The sequence below is a fragment of the Ovis aries genome, chromosome 12, assembly GCF_016772045.2.
Source record: "Ovis aries strain OAR_USU_Benz2616 breed Rambouillet chromosome 12, ARS-UI_Ramb_v3.0, whole genome shotgun sequence".
Taxonomy (NCBI): domain Eukaryota; kingdom Metazoa; phylum Chordata; class Mammalia; order Artiodactyla; family Bovidae; genus Ovis; species Ovis aries.
The window spans coordinates 65,103,521-65,130,368 of NC_056065.1; the positions used below are offsets into that span (position 1 = coordinate 65,103,521).

Sequence of the window (26,848 nt, forward strand, 5' to 3'; positions counted from 1 at the left end):
CCTGAACATGCTTACCTTACAGTTTTCTCATAGGTTTGATCTGAGATCGCATAGTAAATGCTTAGTAAACAACCATTCACTTTCTGAAGGCACTCATTCAGCTGATATCTGCCATTTACATTATGTATGCCAGGCTCTGGGGTCACCCAAGAAGAGAACAGAGATGGGAAGATGTAAGGAACAGTATGAAAATGAGGTATGTACCTCATGAGGTGTGAGTCTCTCTCGTGGCCCACTCTCAAACTCCATGGCTATCTAGCACATTCTGGAGGCTGAAAACAATTGATTCTCCCATACGCTCACCTTCCAGGATCTACCAGAGAGAAATGTACATGTACACACAGTCTCAAAGTGTGAAGCCTGTGGCATCAGCCTGTTCACCCCTGACAAGCACTGATCGGGTCAGCCAGCCCTGCCAGCCTCTCTCCACGCTTCTCCCTGGCTCTAGAGAACAGATTTTCTCCAGGATTTCCTGATGGTTTGGTGGTGAGAATAAGGGTGGGAATGGTGAAGGGAGAGGGAGTGGGGGTCTGCCAGCCAAGGGGTAGAAGTTAATAACCATACCAGACCTTCTCCTGACAGCAAGTGGGGCTGGGAGCTCAGATTCACTGCTGAGTTTTACGGGCTGTCAAACACCACAAAAGCCCAAGCTTCTGCCCAGAGTAAACCTGGGACCCAAGCTTGTTCTTTGAAAAACAATCAGCCTGTCTCTCCCATCTCAACCGTCTGATCCTCTGTCACCCCCCTTCTCATCCTGCCCTCAGTCTTTCCCAGCATCAAGGTCTTTTCCAAGCTTGAGGGGCTTCCTAACCTCATCCCCATCCCCACTGCACCCCACACACATATACCTGCTGGTTCCCGGTACCCTTGATGGGGAACTTTGGGAGCTTCCAATAAGCTCAAGCCACAGAGGCATCAAGCTGCAGAGAAGACACTGGACCTCCCCTCGCATCTGTTCCCCCAGGCTCTTGTAGGTGGTGTCAGGGTCTAGCCCGCCGGTCACAGCTGGACTGAAGCCTGTGCGTGGTTTGCCTGGAGTTCGCCTGCTTGGAAGCAGGAAAGGCGGGACGTGCCACGTGAGTGATGGAGGGGAGAGGAAGACTAATTTGATAGTGCCTCAGCGCTCAGCAATTTGGAGGGAAATGAGACCACGAGTCCCAGCTGCGAGCGCTGCGTACACTCAAGCCTGGCCCGGGGATGGCCCTAGGGGATAACGTTTCTCCTCATGACATGGTCTCCCAGCCACAATCACCTGTCACTGCCCACTCACCCTTCCCATCCCAAAAGCTCAAAGTCATTTGGTGGGGAGCGTGAAGCTTTACCTTTCTAGATTCACGTCATGTTACCCACTCTCTGACAGAACCCAGCTTCCATCAGCCACTGCTCTTAGCCCAGTCCTCACGCTATACGTCCCAGGTGGCGCTAACAGTAAAGAACCTGCCTGCCAGCACAGGAGACATAAGAGATGCAGGTTCAATCCCTGGGTCAGGAAGATCCCCTGAAGAGGGCACAACAACCCACTGCAGTATTCTTGCCTGGAGAATGCCATGGACAGAGGAGCCTGGAGGGCTGCCGTCCACGGGGTCGCAGAGTCGGACGGGACTGAAGGGACTGAGCGTGAGCGCGCACACCTGCAGTGCTCTGCCGTGTTTATTTTCCTACTCCGGCTCCTGACTGCCCTCAGGAAACGCTCCCTTTTCTTATTACAGAAATCTGCACTTCTTTTGAGGTCCAGTTAAAGCTGACCACATGTATGAGATCTCATCTTAGGACCCAAGATATGCCAAGCTTTCCTGCCAAAGAACGTCCCTTTCAGCAGGGGCCAGGTGGGGGTGGGGGGCAAAAGCCCTGAGAGGCTTGAGGCACAGAGAGTTCCGGTGTCAGACTAGGTCTCCAAGTGCAAGCTGGAGCCCAGAAACCAGGTCAAGTTCAGAGTCTCACTAAGGGCCAAGTTGCCAGTACTAAAGAAGGTTGAGCCCATGGCAGAGCCCTGTGCAGGCTGCTCACAGGTCTGGAAGCTGTGATGGTCATAGAGGCAGCATTTAAGGAGAGAGCGAAGCATCTGTGTACAAGGAGAGGCGTGAAATAAATAAGCAACAAGAAGACAGTGTGCAGCATGGGGAATTATGCCCATTATCCTGTGATAACCTACAACGGAGCGTAATCTGTAAAACTACTGAATCACTATGCTGTACACCTGGAACTAATATAATATTGTGAATGAACTGTACTTCAAAAGGAAGAGAAGGAAGGCAGGGAAGAAGGAAAAGAAACGGATATGTGTGCCAAAATACACATTACAAACAAGGTTGTAGCATTATTTCTAACCAGGAAAAATGGAATGCACTCTTAAAGCCCATCAGAAAGAGAATGGATGAATAAATAGTAGTTTCATTAATCCTGGGTGAGCATGGATAAACCTCAAAAGCAGGGAAGTGAACGAACATCATGCAGAGGGTGCAGTGTGACACCATTTATATAAAGTTTGAAAGCTGGTAACACCGTATCATGTACTGTGGGTGGACGCCCATGTGTATAGTAATATGCATAGGGAAACATACTTGGGAAAGACAAATACCAATTTCAAGAAAGGAGGGAGGGGGACATCCCTGGTGGTCCAGTGGCTGAGACTCTGCATTCCCAACGCAGGGCACCCCAGGTTCAGTTTTGGTCAAGGCACTAGATTCCACCTGCTGTAACTAAGAATTTGCATGCCACAAGTAAGACCCCACACAGCCAAATAAATAAAACTAAATATTAAAAATGAATTTTAAAAAATGATTAGGCATACATAAGATGTAAATTATAGAAGCTCATTCTTAAAAAAAAAAAAGGAGGGGGGAAGGGGAAATGGCACAGGGGTGAGTTAACAACGTTTCAGTGTTTTAAAAAATTAACTTGAGCAAGGACATCCCTGGCAGTCCAGTGGTTAAGACTCAAACTTTCAATGCAGGGGGATGTGGTTCAATCCTTGGTCAGGGAACTAAGATCCCACGTTGCCTCTGCAGAGCAACTAAGCCTGCACCCCACAACTAGAGAGCCTGCATGCTGCAACCAAGATCTGACACACAGTAAAAAAAAAATTTTTTAAGTAACTGGAGCAAATATGGGAAATACAGTACCTGTGAATTTGCAATATATTCCCTGTGCTCTTTTCGTATGTTCAAAAAGAGACCTCGTCCCAGGGACCAGCTGCCGCTGATTTAGGCTCAGGGGCTGTTGTCAGCCACAGCTGAGACACCAAAGCTCTGACAGGGAATGGACATCACCCCTTTTGGAGCTCTGGGAGCTTTGGAAATCTGTGCTTCAGCTCATATTTTGAGGTCCTCTTCTCTCGCTTTCCCACACAGAGGGCAGGCACCCTGAAGTCCCACAGCACCTAGCAGTGAGCTGCACACAGAACTGGACTCAGCAAACTCTTTTTTTAATTTAGTGAAGGTTGTGCTAATATCTGCTGTTACAGTAAAATGATTCAGTTATATGTATATGCATTCTTTTTCATATTCTTTTCCATCAGGGTTTATCACTATTGAATTTAGTTCCCTGTTATACACAGTAGGGCTTTATTGTTTATCCATCCTGTATGTAATAGTTTGCATCTGCTAATCCCAAATGCCCAATCCTTCCCTCCCCCACCCCCCACCGACAAACACAAGTCTGTTCTCTGAGTCTGTGAGTCTGATTATCTTGCATAGATAGGTTCATTTGTGTGGTGGTTTAGGTGCCACATGTAAGCAATATCATATGGTATTTCAGCAAATGTTTTGTGATCTGACTCTCTCATTTTTGCTGTGAATGAAACTCAATCACCTCATGTGTGTTCCCATTTGGCATAACACACCCTGTCCACATGCATCTCCCTGCAGGCTGCTCAACCCACCTGGGGGCTCACACGTGGCCCCTCAGACCTGCCCATGACTACTTTCCACACGGCTCAGAAACATGGTCTCCCATCGAGGAAACGTTAAAGAAGAGGCTTGGCAGATGTGAAGTGATGCTGGAGAATGAGAGAGAATTCCACTTGCTAGAGAAGGAACTTCCTAAGACTTAGTGAGCTGTTCAATGCTGTTTTAAACATCAGAGTTGAAATGCCTGCCAGTAGCTCTCCTTCCAGAACTTTTTTTTTTTAATTGGAGCACAACTGCTTCACAATGCTGTGTTAGTTGCTGCTACACAATGAAGTGAATCAGCTTATGTAGAAACATATCCCCTCCCTCTTGAGCTTCCCTCCCACCGCCTCTAGGTCATCAAGGAGCCCTGAGCTGAGCTTCCTCTGCTGTATAGCAGCTTCCCACTAGCCATCCATTCTACACACGAGAGTGTATAAACACCAATCCCAAGAGTTGTATGGCTCAAACTAATGGTGTTAAGAGTGAATAAATGCTAGGGGTGAGTAGGGCTTGAGAATCACACACATACACACACACAATAAAAGAGAAGGTGTCACTTAGACAAAGCTCATTGGTTCATCCTAAGACAAGCTTTCATTAACGGTCTACTCTGGGGGAATGGTTCTCAACCATGGCTGCAGGTTAGGTCACATGGGGAGGTTTTCAGACCACAACCAACGTCCAGACCTCAGGTCACTCAAGTCAGGATCTCCAGGAGCAGGGCTGGGTATTTTTAGGTATCTCCCCAGGCCACTGTGAGGCACAGGGAGGGTCCCCAAGCCACTTGTGCACCCAGTATGCCACTGAGATGGTCACCAGCAAACAAAGATGGACAGAATGAACCCTGCCCCCAGGGAGCTATGGAATAGTAGTGCATGCTGGACCGTCCACACACTCCAAGGGGCTGTAAGAGCCTGGAAAAGGAAACACCCAACTCTGCTACCAATCGTGATGATAAGAATGAACCGGGAAAGGTGAGGAATAAGGAGGACTCCGGGTGACGCGTGAAGGTGAGTCCCTCTTGGTGGTGGACAAGAGAACGAATCAACCCCCAGAAGATGAAGAGCTCAGGCTAGCGAAAGGCCTCAGGGTTCATCGGGTGTCCAGGCAGGATTTTGCTTAAGCCATTCTGAAGGAAGAGAATTTCGTGAACTCCCCCATCCTGAACGGGAGACTTACCCCTCATAACTGACCCCAGGTTATCGCTGACCTCAAGCTGCAGCCTAAGCCTACTCCTGCTAGCAGTGTTCCTCACCCCACTGCTTGTCAGCTCTCAGGATGCCCCTGGCCCTGGGAGATACGTTCAGGCTAACACACAGCATCTTGGAAAGGAGCCTCTTCCCATCAAATTGACAAACCTCAGGGAAGGCAGCTCCCATCCCCAAGAGAGCTGGGTCCCCTTGGCAAGGGGGCTGGGAGCAGTGGCTGCTCATCTTCCTGCAGCATCTCTCAACTGAACACACAGAACAGGACCTTGTCTGGGGCAGAGCCAAAGTGTGGGGTGAGGGTTATGGTGGTTATAACTGGGGCTGCCGTGGTTGAACTCCTGGTGAGTTCGGGAATTGCCAGCTGGGATGTTACCCGAGACATAAGCATCCCCTCACGTGGGGCAGCCAGGCTCGCGGCTGGAATTTCAAGCACTTGCTCCAATTGTTCCCAGAGCTGTGGTCATTGGTATGCTCGGCACTTGGTCATTGACCTGACACTGGGTTCTCATGGTTTGCTCTCCTATCTGGGACTGAGAGCCCTGAATATAACCAAGACAGACAGTATCCTATAAAAAGCAGTTGTAAAGACTGGTCTGCCTCCTCCCTGCTTCCCAGGGCCCCAGCTGTGGGGTGAGCCTGGGGCTGGCTAGTTTCCCCACAGTCCTTTTGTGTTGGCTGAAGCCTCCCCTGAACACTTCTCATCAGCTACAAACCAAGGCTGGGGCCCACAGGGATATGAGTCTCCCATGGTCAGACTGGAATACAAATGGAGTTGCCGATTTAAAGATCAGGTTAGATGGCGTGGGATGGGCGGGCCACGCAGAGCAGAAACTCCCTTCCGAAGCTCCATCATTCTACATGTGAAAATTCAAGTCACTAACAAGGCTCTGTCTGTTTTCAGCTCCCACCCCCTCTTCCCAGGCCCTTGGCCGAAAAAGGAGAAAGGAAGCTTTAAATCGTCACCCTAAATCCTCTTTTATCCTTGACATAATCTTCAGGATTTGTGCTCCTAGGGACTCTGGAATTCTGGTGCCCCGGGGTCCCCTCTGACTCCTGCCAGGGGCCACAAACATCTCCTCATTCCCACCCCTCCTCCCCCACACAAAATTGGAAGGAAAAAGCTTGAAGATTTTCCAAACTAAAAGTAAACAGGGTCATTGGTATTAAGTAGGAAGACCCAGGTAAACTGAAGTCTCTTGGTCATGATCAGAGCTGATTTGCATCCTCAGGTCCCAGGTGAATGGACTTCTTAGCAGAAGCCGAGTCTACCAAACACTGATAGTCACTGGGGGACAGTGTGACATCAAGGCCATCAACTGGTCCCCAACTGGTCCACCCTCATAACAGTCACTGCCACATACCAAACAGAGACGAAATGTTCTCTCACATAATCCTTCAGATAACCCCTATGAAGCTTTATAGTTGGGGAGACTGAGCCACAGAGAGATTGAGTAACTTGCCCAAGGTCACACTGCATGCATGCAGACCCAGGATTAGGTCATCTGACTCAGAGGCCTAGCTTGTAACCACTCAGCCTTAGGGCCACTCACATGTGTGCCTTGGGTCAGCACGCCACGTCCTCTCTGCTTGATCACATTCTTTGCCTGGGCCACCTCTGAGCCACCTTCTCCAGCTTCCCTCCAGTATTCTCATCCTTCCTTCCGTCTCATCTTCCCTTCCTCCAGTTGAAACAGCTCCCCTAAATGTGTCCCTCCTCAACCAAACCCACCATGTACTCCTCATACACATAGGCCGCTGTGAGACGTGGAAGGGACCCCAGGCAGCCCTTCCTGCACAGCACCTACACCTGGGGGTTCCTTACTTTTCTTTTCTCCCTCCTCCTTTCTTCTCTCCCCCTCCCTCTCTCGCCCTGTTTCCCTCTCCCCTTCTCTGCCTTCCCAAGCTTTCCACTTACCTTCCCAGCTTTTCTGCATGCTGGGATAGATAATCTGGAGTCAGCAGCTCATTCCAAGGAGTTCGTACGAGTTCCATAATCTTCCAAGACCAGTCCTGAGAGACCTGTCCTCGTGACAGGGTCAGCCCAGCATTCTCAGGCCCTACCAGCAGAGGGGGCCCTGCTGCTCTCAGCAGGAGGCACTTTGAGAACTTATTCATAATGTGTTGTCCCTGAATTTGTTTACCATTGTTACTTGACATACTGGGCTAAGACCCAGTGAAGACGGACCTCCCATCTACCCACACAGCCACCTCCACGGGTCACCTCAGAAGTAATCAATCCTTGCTGCCAACTGGCTGACCCAGGCAGCCGCTGAGTGCACGTGAAAACTAGTAGCCAATCAGCACTCCCCATAGCTTTTTTGAAAGATTCACACGTGTTTAACATGTATAAAGCCAAAGAAAAACAGTCCTGAATTCTATAGCAGTATTCCATACAATTCATATGGCCATAGAACCTACAACTCAGCATGTATAAAAATAATGCGTATAGCAAACCCCGCTTGTAAGCACGACATACTCTCTTTTTAGCTGCCAGGTTTGGGGATTGGGGGACTATCACGCACACACACACACACACACACACACACACACACACACACACAGAACCAGCACAATGGAGCTAACCCATAGGGGCCCAAGGTGCAGGTGAGGGCGAGGAGGGGCACAAGTCCCAGGGGAGGAGCTGTGAGGAGGTCCTGAGGCGGTTAGAGGCCAAGCCAGAGCTCAGTAGCTTGTCCACCATGGAAGGACATGGTGGAGCTGACCGGTCAGACCCTTGGAGCAGCTGCGCTACTCCAGGAGGTTCAAGCAGTTCTTGGGAAACCCAGCTTCTAGTTGCTGTAGTGACAGCTGCCACGCTGGACACAGGATGAGTTTGCTATGGTCCTGGGAGATGCCAATTTGCACCCAGCCATTACTGAGTGCAGGATGATGGTGCTGTGTGCACAAAATCAGGTACACGGGTAGCTGGACTAGTCCAACACCTTCCCAACGGTGCCCACCTTCAGCAAGTGTCCACTCATGGAGTTCTGGGAATATGTGGAGCATGGTCTTCATGGGGGAGTTGGGATGGGAACTCAACGGTGTGGTGGAGCACTGCGCCATCACACTCGGTTTACTGCAGACAGATACCAACAGGCTGGAGGATGAGATGAGTCCTGTCATTGGAGAACACCCCCACACTCGGCCACACAGCTGACTCCCAAGGCTGCACTTGTCCAAGTAGTCCCCCCACTTTGCTGACTCAGAAGATGGTGATGCTGGCAGAATCCTCAGCCTCCTCCTGCCTGACCTCTCAGAGGGCTTGGAGGCGTGCACATTACACTGCCAATACAACATGTCACCAAGGTGGCACTTGACTGCTTCTCTGATCTCCTGGACCACTGGTTCCTCTTTTTCCCAGAGAGTCTTAGGCGTAGGGTTCTCCAGGCCTTTACTGAGGACTCTTGAGAGGCTTCCTGTTCCCGGGATCCAGTCTGCTGGAAGTGATTGAAAATCTTCATGGAATAGTGGGGCAGGTAATGGGGGATGGGCTGGGATGTAGCCAGAAAAACTGATGTTGAGCTGCTCGTGAACCATCAGGTGAGCGGTGGGGTCTGTCTACAGCATCTTCTGGAAGAGGCAGTTACACGCTTGGGAATATTGCATTCATTCTTCTTGATCCAGAAGTCAGTAAGTTTTAGGCAAGAGATCTCAAAGGTGAGCTGCACCCATGATGCACCCAGTGAAGGCCACGACCATCTGGAAACGCTGCCTTTTGTTGCTTAACACCTCAGAGATCGCTTGTTGTCGTTTAGTCGCTAAGCAGCATCCTACTCTTTGGCTCCTCTGTCCATGGGATTTCCCAGGGAAGAATACTGGAGTAGGTTGCCATTTCCTTCTCTAGGGGATCTGCCCAACCCAGGGATCAAACTCAGGTCTCCTGCACTGAGAGGCAAATTCTTTACCACAGAGCTGCTAGGGAAGCACTAGGTATTTAGATAGGCTCTTCTGCTCCCCAACATATTCCCCGTTGGTCCAAATCTCCTATTTTCACCTCCAGATCCTCATTCAGGAAGACTCTGCCCAGCTTGAGATCCTGGTGAACAACCCAGTTTGGGTGCAGTCAAGGACTATCTGCCGCAGGTAGCAGCGGGTTTTGTCCTGGCTCGTGGATTTCCTCCACTGTTGTGGATCCAAGAGAGATCTCCAGCAGCAGAGCCCCAACACGACCAACATGAAGTTCACATCCTCAAAAAAGCTGTGGAAGCCTCAGACTACATGCTGGCAGGCAAGGGGCAGTGAATAGACCTCTCCCAGGTCATCGTCACCCTCTGGTGCAGCCTGAGCTCCAGCGACTTGGGTAGATCGTGCTTGCAAATGCCTCCTTGGGGTCTTCATCAAGATAGAGATGCCAAAACACTTGGCGAAGCTGCTCTTCCCCCAGAAAGCAGCCTGGGAGAATGTGTGGCCCACTGAATGGGTCCACTAGGCCTTCTGGGATCTCTTTTGCCCACTGGATGTCTGTAAGGGCCTTGGGAGCCTCAACTCCAAGGATCCAGTCTTTCCCGGGTGGGCTGGTGCCCCAGCCAGCCTCTCTGCAGTGCCACCTCTCTTGTGTTCCTGGGAGCTGTTCCTCCGACTACACAGGGTCTGAGCAGCAGTTTGGTGCTATTAGCCTTCTCTCTGAATCAAATGCTGCTGTGAGAATGTTACAAAAGCTCTTCTCACTCTTTCTCTCTCTCCTTTTTTTTTTTTTTTCCTCCTCCCACAATTGGGGAGGAAGACACCAGGCAGCAGTGGCTTGGGTTCTCCAGGTACCCTGGGCAGCCTGGTCCCATGCCCCACACCCCATGCCCCACACACAGCATCCAGCCCCCAGACGGGTTTGTTTCCTCCAGCAGAGGGGAAGTCAAGGGAAGGTGGTTTTATCAGATTAACTCCGACTGGTAAAAACGCTGTCTCCCAGCCTCTGGGAGCAAGCCGACCCAGCTGCCTGTGTACCCAGTGGTTTCCAGGCTGGTGGGCGGTTGTTTTTCCTCCAAAGCCTTGGCTAGCTCTGCGTCTCACCCAAGGTCTGCGGTTTGGGGAATGTTTTGAGTTGAAACATTCAGGCCCCTCGTGGTATTTGGAGTTCTAAGACCCTTCTGTGCTAAAAGGAAAAATGAATGGTCTATTTAGAAACTGCTAACAATTCACAGTGTAAAGAGAAGGCCACAATGCGGCAGCTGACGGGCTGGTGTTCTAAGGGTGGTCCCAGGGAAGCTGGCTGCATGGCAGTCGTGGCCCCCACTCTGGATATTCCATCTAGAAGACCCCCTACTAGTGGGGGCAGTGCTTCCAGAAAGCCTCTCCCTGGCTTTTTCTGGGCCCTTCCCCGAACATGCTCCTCCTGGAGCCTGTGGTATGCTTGGGCCATGAATGAGACCACTTTTCCTAAATCAGATGAGCTTTGCTCTTGACAAAGGAAGGAAAGGTGACTATCTATACCTGAAACAGCTTCTCTTGGGTTTGAGTTGTGAGGTTTTCAGCTATCACAGACATAGACACAGTTCTCCTGAAGAAGGAAACGGCCTTTCCTCTAAAGGACAAAATACACCCTGGGTGTTTTTTTGCCACCAGAGGTGCCCACTTCAGCACAGTAGTGCACCGCTACCCAGCAGAGCCACGAAGCGAAGGACACAGCCTCTCTCCTCACATTCCTCAGTCTAGTCGGAAACACAGGTAAGAAAGAGCTATTGAGACAGATGGAAATAAATGACTGGAGAACACTTCCCACTCCTTAATGAATTCTGCCTTTTATCTCCCAGTATAATCTAAGCTCCGCAAGGGCAGGGACTTCATCTTACTCACCACTGGATTTCCTGCACCTAACACTGCCACTGGCACATCATAGACCTTCAAGAAATACCTGCTGGGTGAATGAATGAATGAAAGTCATGTTCCTTGTCATAGCCCCAGCTCCCAGCATAGCATTTGGTTCAGTAAATTCTTGATAAAAGAACAAATGAACAAGAGTGTCAGAGCAGGGCTTTAAAGTATAAGCGAGTTAACCAAAAAAGGACTGAAAAGGAAAGGGGCAGGAGATTCCAGGGGCAGAAAGGATGGCATTGACAAAGGCAAGCACAGATGTGCACTTTTTGGGGAACTTGTTGGAAGTAGCCCAACATTTTACCTGAAAATAAATTTAAACAAAAGTTTGCAGAAAAGCAGCAGAAGATGGTTTCCCTTGTGGCTCAGTGGTAAAGAATCCACCTACCAGTGGAGGAGATACAGCTTTGATCCTGGAGAGGGAAATGGCAACCTACTGCAATATACTTGCCATGGAGAATCCCATGGACAGAGGAGCCTGGCAGGCTAGTGTCCACGATGTCTCAAAGAGGCGACACGACTTAGCAACTAAACAACAAAAAAGCAGAAGACCACCTAGGTGTTCTTTTTTAAAAATATTGAACATTTAATAAACTGCCATATAACATGGACGAGTGTTGTACAGCCGTTACCACAATGAAGATGGCCATTTTTTGTGTTTCTAAACAATGAGTAAAGTGAGCAGCAGAACGCAATAAAGGCTATGCATCATCACTGTCTTGTGGCCAAATCAACAGTTGCATTTGGCTGCTGGATTCTGTAACTTTTCAAAATGTTTCTATATTTTTAATAGATTGTCTTGTCAATGTTTTTAAATAGACAAAAGAAGGATGTGGTCAACAGTAAAGGCCCCCAGTCTTCTCCTAGTGCCAAGTCCCAGGGAAGACATTCTAGGTGAGGAAAGGGATTCTATTTACATTTCTTTATTTTCTTGGGCTCCAAAATCACTGTGGATGGTGACTGCAGCCATGAAATTAAAAGACACTTGCTCCTTGGAAGAAAAGCTATGAAAAACCTGGACAGCATGTTAAAAAGCAGAGACATTACTTTGCCAACGAAGGTCCATCTAGTCAAAGTCATGTATGAATGTGAGAGTTGGACAAAGAAGGCTGAGAACTGATGCTTTCGAACTGTGGTGTTGGAGAAGACTCTTTAGAGTCCCTTAATCCACAAGGAGATCAAAACAGTCAATCCTAAACGAAATTAGCCCTGAATATTCATTGAAAGGACTGATACTGAAATTGAAGCTCCAATATTTTAGCCGCCTGATGTGAAGAGCCAATTCATTCGAAAAGACCCTGATACTGGGAAAGATTGAAGGTAGGAAGAGAAGGGGATGACAAAGGATGAGATGAAGTCACAGGGCCAGCTGATTCATGCTGATGTTTGGCAGAAAACAACAAAATTCTGTAAAGCAAATTATCCTTCAATTAAAAAATAAATAATTTTTTTCAAAAAGTCACAGGGCTGTGTGTTTCTACTGTATTGATTACAAGATTTTTGTTTGCATGTGACAGAAGCTTAATGTAAATGAGCTCAAGTAGGGATTCCCCTGCGGTCCAGTGGTTGGGACTCTGTGCTTTCACTGCAGGGGGTACAGGTTCTATCCCTGGTCTGGGAACTAAGGTCCTGCAAACCAGGTAGCACGGCCAAAATAAATAATAACAATAATAACAAACTAGCTCAAGCAAAAGAACTATCAAGGGCAGGAGCTGGTTCTTTCTAGGTTTCTGTGTGTGTGTGTGTGTGTGTGTGTGTGTGTGTGTGCATACACTTAGGTATGTATCTATCATCTATCAACCATCTGCCTATCTAATTTTAGGTTTTCTTCCTCCCAGAGTAACCTTATTCTCTCCTACTTCATATACTTCCTCTTTGCAGTCAGGGAAGCTTGCTTACATGGCCTCTGCAGCTTTGGGTCAATCCATATAAAAATCCCAAGAAAAGACTTTCGTGAGTTCTGCTTTGGATCACATGCCCACTCCAGAACAATCTCTGTCACTGTTGACCAGCCCGAATCAAGGGCCTTCCCATGACGAACAGCACCTTGACTGCCAGATCCAGAAGAAGAGGAGTGTCCTCCCAAAGGAAGAGATGCAGAGGAAAATCAAACCACACATCACCCCATGGCAGCCTTGCAGGTGTCCCAGGCAGCCAGGTGCCAGGTATGGACACGCTGACATCACATCTACAATCAGCACAGGAGAAGGTAAACTTTGAATACACATTTTTCGTGTCTTACTGTAGCCTCTCTTCTGGGATTTGGTTTCTTACCTGTCAAGTGTGTATGTTGGGCTAAGTTCACCTTTAAAAGTCTCTTGTGGGAATTCCCTGGTAATCCAGTGGTCAGAACTCTGCCTTTTCACTGCTGAGGGCATGGGTTCAATCTCTGGTCAGGGAACTAAGATCCTACCAGGCTTATGGCTTGACCAAAAGAGAAAAAAAGTTCCTTGAAAATATGACATTCTAGTATTTCTGAGATATTCATGCTTACAAGTCTTGCTATCATCATAATAATGGAAATGTCAGCTTCCTTGGTTGATTAATTTAAGAGGTAGTTTTGGAATTTTTAACTTTCTAGTTGTCATTCATTTTAAAAACACTTAATCTATTGTTCTGCAAAGAAATCTTATCTTTTTCCCATAGAACATTTTTCAGTCTCACTCAGAATCTCAATTATTGGAATCATCGTCTTTGAAAGAATAAGATATTTGGGAGCAAAGTATTTTAGATCCATCCCAATTTTTAATTCTTCGGCCCAAGCCTTTTATTATTTCTAATCTATCCAAGAAGCTGTGGAAAGGGAAATCATTACTCCCTTAGGTTATTTGGGGACCCCTTGACCTTGGTAGAGAATAGAATTCCAGAAGGGGGGAATCTCTGAGCCAGAAATTGTTACTGTGCTGTTTCTGTTGAGTATCCATGATACACTTATGAAGTGCAAGGAAATCCGAATCACTGACACTTAGCCCTTCAGTGGGTGTGGGACTCTGTGCCTCTTGAAGCATGACCAGCTGCCCCACCCCTACCCCACCCCCACCCACCCTGGGCCAGCGCAGCACAGGTGCAGAAAAGAGGACACAAAGAAGGAAAACGTCTTAGGCAAGGTCAAGGGCTAGATGGCAAAACTTGAATGTTTTTAATTGGAGAATAATTGCTTTACAACTTTGTATTAGTTTCTGCTGTACAGCAACATGAATCAGCTGTATGCATGCATATAACCCCGCCCTCCCACTCACCATCTCACCCCCCAGGCCATCACAGAGGACAGAGCTGAGCTCCCCTCTAGTTCTCCTTCAACAAGATCTTCCTCTGCGTCCCCTTCACCTCCAGCCACCTTCACAGCCTCCTTCTCTAAGCCCTGAAACCAAGCCCAACCCTTCCTCACCCTCAGCTCCCAATACCTGCTTGGCAGCGCTGTGGCTCTGACCACCAGCCACGCTGGGCCTTTCAGTCTTGCCTCCCACAAGTATCTGGAGCGGGCACGTCACTTCCAGGCATCTGTTGTGCTTGCAGAGAAAGCCCTTTCCTTAACCCAAGCCTCACAATCCAAATGCCTGACTCGGGGAGGGATCTCCTAACAGCCGAGCCTTTGTTTCATTAGGGAGACTCTCCCCCACCACATGCTCTGTCTGAGGCTCCCCACCCACAGCCGCACTCCCCTGCACACAATGGAAGACCTGTGTCTTTCTTTCACAGCCCTGGGGATGTGGCAGTGGATGCTGGGGCCGCCTGCCAGTCCCTGGGGGCTGTGGGAGTCTCCCCAGGCTGGCAAGGGTGACTGGCAAGGTCAGCAGCCAGGTCAACCCTGGGCCACAGGGCCTGCCACCTGCTTGGTGTTTTCTTGATCACTGGTCCAGGGAAGGGCTGACTTGACTTCTGGAACTCCCACCCCTCATAGCCAGCATGTGGAGCCCTGTACCAAGGTCACAGGTGCGGAGCCTTAGACTAAGGTCACAGGTGTGGAGCCTTAGACCAAGGTCACAGGTGCAGAAACTTACACCAAGGTCACAGGTGTGGAGCCTTAGACCAAGGTCACAGGACAAAAATTTCTGGAATTAACCAGGCCCCATAGCAGCTGTTACCATGAGCCTCCTGATCTAAACCAGCCAGTTCCCCCACCCTATATTAAGTAAAATACCTGCCCTATTACCCACCCTATAGCATCCTTACCAATAACCTAATGCCACCCTTCCAGTAGAAATTTTCTGTCATGAGGCTATAAAAATTGGCTACTAGGCCTCAAGAGGGGACAGCTCTCCTTTGAGCTGGCCCACCGTTCTAGCAGCGTCTCCCGCTCTAATAAACTCTATTTTCCTCTCGTTATTCTTCATGCCTGGAAATTCCTTTACAGCTCATGCACAGACTACATGGCACAACAGAATCTTATTCCTCAAAGATCAATGGGCTTCCTTCAATGGGCTTGAGTGGCCAAGGCATGATACAGCAACAAAAGCTTCCCAACTTGAGAAGAACCCCTAGTCATTCTTCCGGAAAGACTAGTACAAACCATAGCTATCTGCCCATTTCTTAATTTTCATTCACAAAAATATTTATTAGACTCTTGCTAGGTTCTTGGCAAATTAACAAAACTCACGTGCATTTTCAGAACCTTCATTTTCTGATTATCTCAAAGCCCATCGTAGATGCTCCCTCATCCAGGAAGCCTCCCCTAGAATTTCTATTTTAATTCAATTTCATAGGACACAGAACCCTGAAGGGTTTGCTGCTCACTGCTGTCTCCTCCACTCAGGCCCTGCGTTAGTGACAGGCACCTCAGCTAAGCCTGTTAACTCTAGACTAGGAAAGAAACAGAAATCCAGAAGCGGGAGTTTCCAGTTCTCCGCTCCCTGTGCAGACACCTCCAACCCATCAGCCTTTTGAAGCCCATCCCTTCCCACAGGCCATCTCTGCCCTCCATCACAGAGCACTTCCCCATGAAACCCATGCTGTCTTTAGCCTGCTGATTCTGGCCTTCTGAACGTGATAACAAGATTAGTCTGCCTTTTCTCTTTGGTTCCACTGCATGTGGAACATCTCCAACTGAGGGACCAGGGAACAAACCCATGCCCCTCTGCAGTGGAAGAATGGAGTCTTAGCCACTGAACCATCAGGGAAGTCCCAGATTAGTCCTCTTGTTCTTGTTGTTGTTGTTGCGTCCCTAAGTCATGTCTGACTCCTTTGCGAACCTGTGAACTGTTGCCCGTTCCTTTTCCTAGGATTTTCCAGGCAAGGACACTGGAGTGGGTTGCCATACCTTCCTCCAGGGCCAGATTAGTCTTCTTAACAAAGCACCCTGATGGTTCCTAGCACTGACTCAGAAGGATGCATTAATTATCCACTGATCACAGGATTTTTTTTCAGTCATTCATCAAGGATTTGTTGAGCACCTACTCTACTATTAATAATTACTCTGCAAGACCCTGGGGATATAAAAGTGAGCAAAACAGAATTGCAGTCTAGATGGGAAGACAAAAATAGACAAAGAAAATAAACACGTGCAATCGGCGTTGCGCCAGGCACCTAGGAGAGGAGCACTTAGGCTGGCCTGAGAGGCGTGTGCCAGGCAAGTGGAGGTAAGACAGATAACCTGGATGAAACCTCCCGTGCCTGCGTTCAAGGTCTGTGGGCTTCTGTCCTCCAAGCTGTCCCCACTATGTGTGTCTGCTCTGAGGATGCCACCCCTCCACCAACTTCAACACCTTGGCCCACCTGTCTTCCTCCTTTCTCCTCTAGGCTGAATGGTTTCCCCAGCTGTTTAACTTAAATCTACAACTAAACAGGGAATTCCAGCAGGGCCGGGCTGGCAGTCTTCGAGTCAAGTTCAGCATCATGGTCTGCAGGGGACTGATCTATGTGTCATACTTTAAGTGCCTGGGGTAAGTACACTGGCAGAGATGGTCAGTGGTACAGCCATGCAACAGCTGCCCAGCTAAAAATGACATTTCCCCACCAAGCAGAGGTCATATACACGTGGAACAGAGGAGGAGTTGGGCCTTCCAGATCTGGGTCTTCATGTTGCTGCTCATATTCTCCTCCATGCCCTTGTCCCTCTGCTCCTGCCACACAAGACTGTCGCTCTGCTTTGATCATGACCTGCAAAAGAAATCCACATCCAGGTCCCTTAAGCCATTGTGTGGTTGGCTTTCTTTGTTAGAGCAACCCAGTCTTACCTAGCCTTTATATGACGGACAGCACGTCAGGTTTCTAGCTTCCACTGCGAACATGGAAAATCTAGTAACACTATGCCTGCAACCCTGTGGGGCCACAGTCAGTAGGCACAGACCCTGAGTGTCTCTGCCAGTGCCAGGAGCCAGTGCCCCTGCCAAGGCCCTTGAACTCTTGTTTTTCTGCTTCTTTACTCTTTCCCGTGAACTGCCCGATCCTTGCAGGCACTTTCGTTTGCAGAAACATTTTAGCCTCCGAAAAGAACACAAGATTCAGGAAGTCCCATGGCTGATGATCCATCTGCCTGGCTTGTCTCTCAGAAGTCTGTCCTGTTTTAAAGCCTAAATCAGACATTTCACCCCAGGTTTAGGACCTGGAGCAGACCCAATGTCTTCCCCACAACAAATATTCTGCAATATCCCCTCTACATTCCTGAAATTAAACTAATGTTAAATTAAATAGTAATCAGCTAGTTAATTAATGATAAAAATTAATAATTAAATTTGATATTAATTAAACTACTACTACATACCATTTTAAAAACCAGTATAATGCCCTAATGTAATACAAAGGCAAAATAAAACCAGAGTCACTTAGAATAACATCATGTGTTTCAGTATTTAGAGGTTTGGTGCAATTCCGTCAGGAGCCAACAGGAAGTACTCAGATCCTCTGGCGGGGAAATCTGGCAGCTACAGATGCAGACTGCCACAGGTATGTGGTTTTGGTAACAAACACCACAAGTGTCACTGCCATCAGGGATCTGATTCCAAAAGGAGGTGAACAGCTCTTGGTAAAGGTGAACAATTCTTGGTAAAGCCCCAAACAAAACAAAATTCTGTCTTTCCTTGATTTCCCACAGCCATTACGATCAAGTTTTCCTGGGGGACTCCCTGGGGGGGTCCAGTGGCTAAGACTCTGTGCTCCCAACACAGGAGGCCCAGGTTCAGTCCCTGATCAGGGAACTAGGTCCCACCTGCCGCAACTGAAGATCGCATAAGCAGCAATTAAGACCCGACACGGCCAAATAAATAAAAATAAAATTTTTAAAGAGCATTGGAAATGGTAAATATAAAAGACATATCTGAGTAAATATAAAAGACATTTTTTTAAAAATCAAGTTTTCCTAGAAAATGTCATGCTTCAAGTTTGAAAACTTGAAACAAATACTTTGTGCTGATGAGTGAAATGGAATTCGGATGTACTGTGAGACCATTCCAAATACATCCTCCACGGAGAATGCATAGTGGGCCCCCAGCAGTCATGCAGGGCAGGGGCAGTTCTTGGTTGGGGACACCAGCCAGAGAATTTCAATCTGTTTAGCATCTCTGCCCTATCCCCAGTAAATGCTGAGATCACCCCCAGCCCACTGCTAAGACAATCAAACATACCTGGGCATTTCCAAAGCCCTCCTTTCAGCAGGTGTTTCCTGCATCAGAATCCCTTCTCCCAACCACACGGATGCACAGAGAGGCAACGGCAATGTTGAAGCGAATATGAATATGAATCAAGGCGTCACCTCCTCTTGCTGTTCTGTGACTGTCTGGACCTGGGAGGCTTGTGTTCAACAAAGGCCTGAGCAGGGGTCGGAAAGGATTGTGATGGGACCCTCGGTGATTGTGCTGCTGGGAGAGGAGTGGGAGGTGGCCACCTTCTCCCTGTGCCTCTGGGCTTCATTTCTGTGTTTGAAAAAGAGGTATGCACAAAACGAGAGTCCAAAACGGAATGAAATTCAGTTCTCCCATCCCTCTCATCGCCTGCCTATTAATAGTCTCTTGGAACAAGCCACATTGAGATGTTTATTCACTGCCTGTGAGAGTGTGTTCACCTGAAATAGTTCCTGGGCCTTTTCTCATCTTCTGTGCTGCTGGGCAGGCAAGAGAGATGCCATTTCTCAAAGAAAGATGTGTGCGGCCAGGTTCCACCTGGGTTGGGGTAAAGCCTGGAATCAAAACACCAGTCAGGTCCTCACAAACTTAGAAAACCAGGAGCATGAACACTTCATCGTCTGGACCCTTCCCCAGGGACCACCCTCTTGGCTTCTCCTCATTGAAGAAATGGCCTACTTTCTCCCCAGGCCTAGGTGTTGTCTAAGCTCTTACAGGACTCCCTGTGGCCTCTGGACAAAGGCTGCATTGCTACGAGGTGTGTCGTGGAGGGACAGAGACAAAGAAAGCAAGGTGCCCTTCTTCTCGGGACCTTCCTTGGTCCTTAGATCTGATCCCCTGTGAGCAAATGCCTCCCTTTCCTCATTTCACGCCATTCCACCACCTCATTTCCTCCCCTGTCTAAAGTCATTTTTAACTGTCTGACCAGGAAGGATCTGACCTGACAGGACAATTAAATATTCATACCCTGATTGAAGAGTCTGTACAAAAATCAATTAAAAATAGGACATGTGGAGGTGAGACATTTTCAACCTTTTTTTTTTTTTCTTTCTGTCAGGAAAGCTATGGAGCACAGACGCCAATGCCCTGGGGCTGGGGTGGGTCCCAGAAGGCATCCACACCTTCTGTCAGCTGGGTACACAGTCTCCACCCTCCTCGCCTGGGGCAGCTGAAGGGGCTGGAACGACCTTTGTCCCTCCAAGAGGAAGAGCAGGCACCTGAGCACAAACCTGCCCCCTGCAGCCGTCTTCACCAGGATGAGCTACCGCCCTCTCTGGGCTTCCATTGAGTGCCCCCTTTTCATCAGGTGTTTGTCATTATTTGCTAGATTGGTTTGCACCTTGTTCTAGAGTATGAGAGAAGGGAATGGCAACCCACTCCAGTATTCTTGCCTAGAGAATCCCATGGATAGAGGAGCCTGGCTGGCTACAGCCCATGGGGTCGCAAATAGTCGGACACGACTGAGCGACTGACACACACTAGAGAATGAGGGAACAACACATTGAGGGCATCTTTCCACTTTCCTCTCCATCCTTCCACACAGATCCCCAGCCAGTCCCTGGAATCTGGAGTGCAACTAACAAATGTTTGCACAAAGAATCAGGAGGGCAGAAATCTGCCATTTCATTACCACTTCCTGTTTCCAATGGTAAATCAGTTGAATAACAAAAGTTCAATTCTTCCACTTCCTTCCAGGTCAACTTGAGGTGGCATAGGAGTGACTCCAAGAAAAATCCAGAACAAGTGAGGATTTATTTCTATAAAGAAGCAGAGAGGGCAGCTCATCCCAGATCCCTGACATGATGTGGCTCTTAGGTAGATGGACCCCAAGATAAATTCATTGCCAAATAAGTGCAGAAAAAGCATCAAGATTAGCCAGCAAAATAAAAGCTCTGGGACATTCTGTGGTCAAGAAATCCACTTCAGTTCAGTTCAATCACTCACTCGTGTCCGACTCTTTGCGACCCCATGAATCACAGCACACCAGGCCTCCCTGTTCATCACCAACTCCCGGAGTTCATTCAGATTCACATCCACCGAGTCAGTGGCACCATCCAGCCATCTCATCCTCTGTCGTCCCCTTCTCCTCCTGCCCCAATCCCTCCCAGCATCAGAGTCTTTTCCAATGAGTCAACTCTTCGCATGAGGTGGCCAAAGTACTAGAGTTTCAGCTTCAGCATCATTCCTTCCAAAGAAATCCCAGGGCTGATCTCCTTCAGAATGGACTGGTTGGATCTCCTTGCAGTCCAAGGGACTCTCAAGAGTCTTCTCCAACACCACAGTTCAAAAGCATCAATTCTTTGGCACTCAGCCTTCTCCACAGTCCAACTCTCACATCCATACATGACTACTGGAAAAACCATAGCCTTGACTAGATGGACCTTAGTCGGCAAAGTGATGTCTCTGCTTTTTAATATGCTATCTAGTTTGATCCACTTAACAACCTTTAATTTGGCATTTCCCAAATGTTGTCTTGTGGAAATGTATTTAACATCCTTCAGAATCAGGCAAAAGCTGGCCAGCAGTTCTCTAAGTTCCCTTTCAGCTCAAGAATCCCATGGTTTTAGATCCTTAAAAGGCCTGGCAGGAACAAGGAATTTGAAGTCAGAACAAGCTTGATTTCAAATATTGCCTCTCGTTAACTGAAAAAGCTGGATGATGTCAGTGTCTCAGAGTTTCAGTCTTCCTATCTGTGAAACGGGGATGATATTAGCGTCTCTATCATTATGCTGCTTTGAGGGTCAAATTAGGAAACCAGTGTATGCTAAGGCAATTTATAAACTGGACATGGCATTATTATATTAGCTATTACTAGTGTAAATTAATAACAAAATTAAAATTTGAACCTGAAAAATCTTTTATCTCCTAGTCATTTGCTGGGAACTGGTTTCCCACAGCCCTGCCTGCTCTATAGATACATTTTTTAAATAAGGCAAATCCCTTGACTTCTTTCTCTTTTTTTTTCAGATCGATACTTTCAGTGTCATTTCAATTTAGTATTTGGGCTGGGAAAGGAAATACATTAAAAACAAACAAATGATTTGTTCTATGCCGTGAGCCTCTGGTTGAATGAGTTTGGGGCTTTTCATTCAATGCCAAAGGCTGGTGGTCAAATTAAAAGCAGAGTGCAAGACACAGGAGACTCTGATGGAGAAGAAATTCACTGCAGAGAGCCAAATTCCACTACAGCGAATCCAACACTGACAGTTCTAAGACACAGTTCTTCAGGGGGAAAATAATTGTCCTGCTCTCCTGAACATCTCTTCCCAGTTAGAAAGAATGTTGCTTTTTCACACCTCATGCTGGTACTTGGTGAAATATACAGTTATGCCATGAAAATAATCACATCCCAAATCCTTCCACATTGTTTGTTTATTCTCCTTCTTGGTCTTTACTCAAACCATGACTTTTGGCCAATTTAAAATAGTACCTTCTATTTGTACCCTGTTTTTAGTTTGTTTTTTTTTTTTAATTGTTTCTATAATGATACAGTGAAGCTGAAGATCCAGTATCAAGTCTGCACAATGCAACTTTCTAATTGATTTTTTTCTGTAAGACTATTTCAGGTTCTGATCGAGTCACTGACTTCACATTGAAGGATATACTCAGACAGGCTGGTCCTCAGCAGCAGCTGGGATTCCACAGAGAAATCGTTATGATTGTTAAGAAATGAAGTAGCTCTCCTCCCAGGGATTTCCCAGGTGGCACTAGTGGTAAAGAACCCACCTGCCAACACAGGAGACAAAATTGACGAAGGTTTGATCCCTGGGTCAGGAAAATACCCTGGAGGAGGGCACGGCAACCCACTCCTGGAGAAATCCCCATGAACAGAGAAGCCTGGCGGACTGCAGTCCATGAGGTTGCAAAGAGTCGGACACGACTGAAGGGACTTAGCATGCACGCACTCCTCCCAGGGCAAAATGTGTACCTGCAGGTAGAAAATGATGGCAGCGGCATTTCGAGAAGATGGTTTCCTACATTTTACTAGATTTATGGTGTAAAATCAAAAGCCCAGGTTCTGTATTTCTAAAATGTTCTGGTTGATAAAATTCTGCTCACAACTTTTTTTCCTTTCAATTTTATGAAAAATGTGATGCATTAGCACAGGGGAAAATAAAAACCTCTCAGTTTTTCTGAACCCAGGAAAATTTCATTCAGCAGAACCTGTTTGCAAGAACTTGGACAAATCTCTCCAAAATAAAATAGTCCCCATAGTAAATTGTTCAAAAATGAGCTCTCTGAAAAAAGAAAAAAAAAACTGCAAAGATAGTCTGTTGTTTCATCATCAGCTAATTTTACCCCACTGAGTTTCATATCCTATTTTTAAATGGTTTCACCTTAAGGTGACAAAGCAGAGCTTTGTAATTAATATGGAGTACGTTATTTTGTGTATTAAAAGTTTGTCTCTTAATTAGTATCAGACGAAAAAGTGCTAGTACGTATGCTTAGTCCTTTAAGTTTTTTTTCCAATCAATTCTTATGTTTTTATTATGTCATTTTTATTTTCCCATTTCCCAAATGGGAACTAGTGGAAACCTCATTTTTAGAGAGTTTAACTCTTTAGCCCAAAGCTGTATGGTAACAACAGCCTTGGTATTGAGTCCAGCACTGTCTGATTCTAGGACCTGCGTCCTCCCTTTGTACCTCACCCTGACTTTCTCACAGCTAACAATTCAGGAACATCAAATTCTGAAACAGAAAGGAACCTCAGATTATTTGCAGAAAACTCCACTTTATGTGAGAAATTGGAGCCCAGAGACATGAAATAGATTCATTTGAATTGTTTATTTATTTATTCAAATTTATTCAAATTCACATCATTATTTAGGTAATAAGAGCCATCACTTCTCGGCAACTTCTGATTTTTCTGTCAGAACTTTTCTGGCACAACAAGCACTCAGTGCGAGCTTTTGCTGGGATTTCCCTTCCCAAATGAAACTAGCTTTATCACATTATGTAATATACATGTATAATACACATATATGTATATATGCACACATATATTAATATATGAATAATAAAATAGCATTCATGCTACGAGGATCTGTTTCACACATAACACTTTGACACCAAATGTGTGGGTTTTCCCTACCAGGCAATTCTCCAGTTCTCTGTGGAAACCAAACAGGTATCCTACAATCTACTTCAATTCTGACACTACCTACCTGGAGTGAGTACAGACCCCAGAGTTTAAAGGCTCAGTCCCCTAAGACTCCCCTTTCCCCCACTTTAATGCCTCACAACTAGTATGTCCCCAGGTTACCCACACTTCTGTCTGACTTGGCTACAAATCACAGGTTCCCATGACCCCTTCCTTCTCAGGATTGAAAATTTGCCATCAATAAATGGCTCTCAGAACTCAGGGGAATCTTTTACTTACTACTACAAGTTTATTATAAAGGATACAAATGAACATCCAAATGAAGAAATATAGAAGGCAAGGTCTGGAAGTATCCAGAATACAGGAGCTTCTTCTGACCCCAAGTATTTTGCAGTATACCACCCTCCTGGCATATGGATACAGTCTCCAACCCAGAAGCTCTCTGAATCCCAGTTTTTGGTTTTTGCTGTGCCATGCGGTTTGTGGGATCTTAGTTCCCTGACCATAGATTGAACCCATGACCCCTGTAGTGAAAATCAAATCCTAACCACTGGACTGCCAGGGAATTCCCCTAGACTCCATTGTTTAGAATTTTTATGGAAGTTTTATTACTTATGCACACTTGATTACATCATTGGCAATTAGTGATTAATTCAATTCCCAGCCCCTGTCTCCTCGGAGGTTAGAGGGGAGCCAGGAATCTGTGAACCCTTCCAGCACCCAGACCCTATGCCTCTGATCCTGGTGACATGTTGGAAGCAAGCCTGCTGTGTGTACCCATTCTTTGACTCCTTCCCACAGCCTTCTCCTTGAGCAAGCATTTCTCTCCAACTGTGCATTTCTTAACCACTTCCCACTGAGAGGTCCTAGTCACTCCAGGGGACAGTGCCCCCAACTCCTGCACTTTAATCCTCTAATCCAGTCATTTCTGTTTTAGGAGCACAAACAAAACTCTTCTGTTTGCCCTTTTGGTTCTGCATTGCTTCTATTTCCCTACTCCTCTTTCCAGCTAAAGCAGGAGAAATCAGCCCAGGATCTCAGCCGCTGCTCATCTGTTTCTGTTTTTGCAAAATCGACTAAGGCTACACAAGACCTCAGAAGCATCTTCTGCAGGACTCCACCACTTTGAGAAGCAGCAAAGCTTGTCTTTGGGTTGTTCCTACCAGTGGTGTGCTGCCGGGGTCCAGCCCCGGTGGATCCAGGGTGATTTGAAGGTGGGGACGGAGTCGGCGTCCTAGAAAAAACTTATTTAATTACAGATATAGAGGGAGATTAGAAACAGATAGTGTAGTAGGAGAATTAGTGGAGAAAAAAGGCTGAATAACTGGTTTACATGGAATACCAATCACCACCTACGTAGGCCACAGACGTCTTTCCATTCTCCCAAAGGAGAGCAGGCACTGAGGCCTCCCCGGTCCGATCTCAGAAGCCCAGGCAGAATTAGCAGGCTTGGTGAGTACCCACATTTCAGATGGGAATTCAGCCAGGAAAACGGGGAGTGAGAAAGAAACGACACGGGGGAATCAGTCTTTCCAGAAACTGATCCAATTTCTTTATTTTTCAGGTTTGTTTATATACCTTTTTGTTATACATAGGGATGAATACAGAGTCACGCAGGGGTCAGCAGACCTGACCCTTGTCACAATCAGGTGCTTCATATAAAATTATACCAAGGTCTTATGAGTTTCATCATCTTCTAACCATGAGGTCTGCTGACATTTTATGGCCCTTTCTGATACCGGTCAGTTAACCAGAAAACTTATTTTTCCAGGGGTGATTTTTTCTTAAATCAGGCGCCACCCTCCAAATAAAGCTGCATTCCTATAGGGTGAGGGTGTAGTGAGTTACAATCAAGAAAGGAATTTACTTAACCTAAGGTTTAACATGATTAATCTTAAAGGTTAATACTTATTTTTCCTGTATGCTAGTTATATTCATTATAAGGGCAGGAATATGAAGTTTTAGCAGCAAATATTGGCTCAACAAATGTAAACCCTTCACCAATGTTCCCCTTAAGATCCATTTTGTTTTAAGATAGTGATAAAGTTACATTTTTGCATAGCAAGGACACAGTGATTTATAGTGATTTATAACAAAGTACAGTGATCTATAACAAAAGAGAAGATTCATTAACTCAAAAAGTCTAGTATTGCTAACATCAAAAAACTACTATATTTCCTTTTCTATATTCCAAATACATTGATTAATATATTCCCAGTTGCCTAAGGATATGGAGGCCTGATGGCAATCATTGACTCATCAATGAAAAAAGCCCTATGCTAATACTCCAAACTCTCTGTGCTGTTTATGGTTGAGAGGTTGTCACACAAGCTAGTCTGTCAGCAGAGAGGTTTGACCTGAGACATCCTTGTCACACCCAGGGCAGGGAATTAGCAGTAATTATTGGCAGGACAAATGAAAAAACCTTTCACCAATATAATTCCTAATCAACCTACTAATACTCTACTAATGATCTTCTAACTTCTCAAAAGAGTCTGTATTTAGAAAGTTTTAAAACATCCTGTGCCTCTCACAGTTGAGAGGCTGTAAACAAGCACATGCGGCCAGATGAGCCTGATCAGGCAGGCCAGAGAACCTCCAGAGTTCGTAATTTGAAACACTCTTGTCATGCCCAGGAACTTTTATTAACTTGGAGCTGCAAGTTAACTCCTTCTCCAAGAGAAATGGTTATGGGGGAGAGCTCCCCGTAAAGTACTCTGGTTTTGGGGGTAGATGCTCGGGAACAGGGGGTTTCCTGAGGCTTGATCACAGCTTTGCGTATGCCAAGCTTTCTTCCTCATGACCTTTGCCCTGGGGGGAGTTCCTCACGCTGGCTCCCAACAGTGTGCTGAGAAAATATATACATAAACAAACAAACAGCCCTGATTTGTACCTTTTGCTGATTTCCAATTTCTGTGGTATAAATGTTTCTACTATGACAGATTTCAAGCTACAACCTTTACCACCAGTATGCAAAATTCTTGAGTATTTAACAGTTGCTTTTCAGAGCCTACAAGAGCTGGCTCCAGCACATCCCTAGCAGGGCTACTCCCCAGTTCTCAGGGCACCCCGTGTGAACGCCCATCGTGCATTGTCATTGGCTGACACAATTCTGTCATTACCTAGCATTCACTGTGGTCCACACTCTCCTGGGGACATTGCATAACCGATCTAATTTAAGCCTCACAAAATCCACTATCTCTAGCTCCATTTCATATGTCATGGTTACTGCTGGGGGATTATCCCCCTCCAATTGGCCTGAGCAAGATGTAAAATACAGGACAC

At 46.7% G+C, this 26,848-nt stretch overlaps 1 pseudogene; it reads right to left on the bottom strand.

Annotated features, from left to right (window-relative positions):
- Window positions 1-6,982: 6,982 nt before the first annotated feature.
- Window positions 6,983-26,786, bottom strand: LOC114117278 (serine/threonine-protein kinase PLK1-like; annotated as a pseudogene).
- Between the last annotated feature and the right edge of the window lie 62 nt (window positions 26,787-26,848).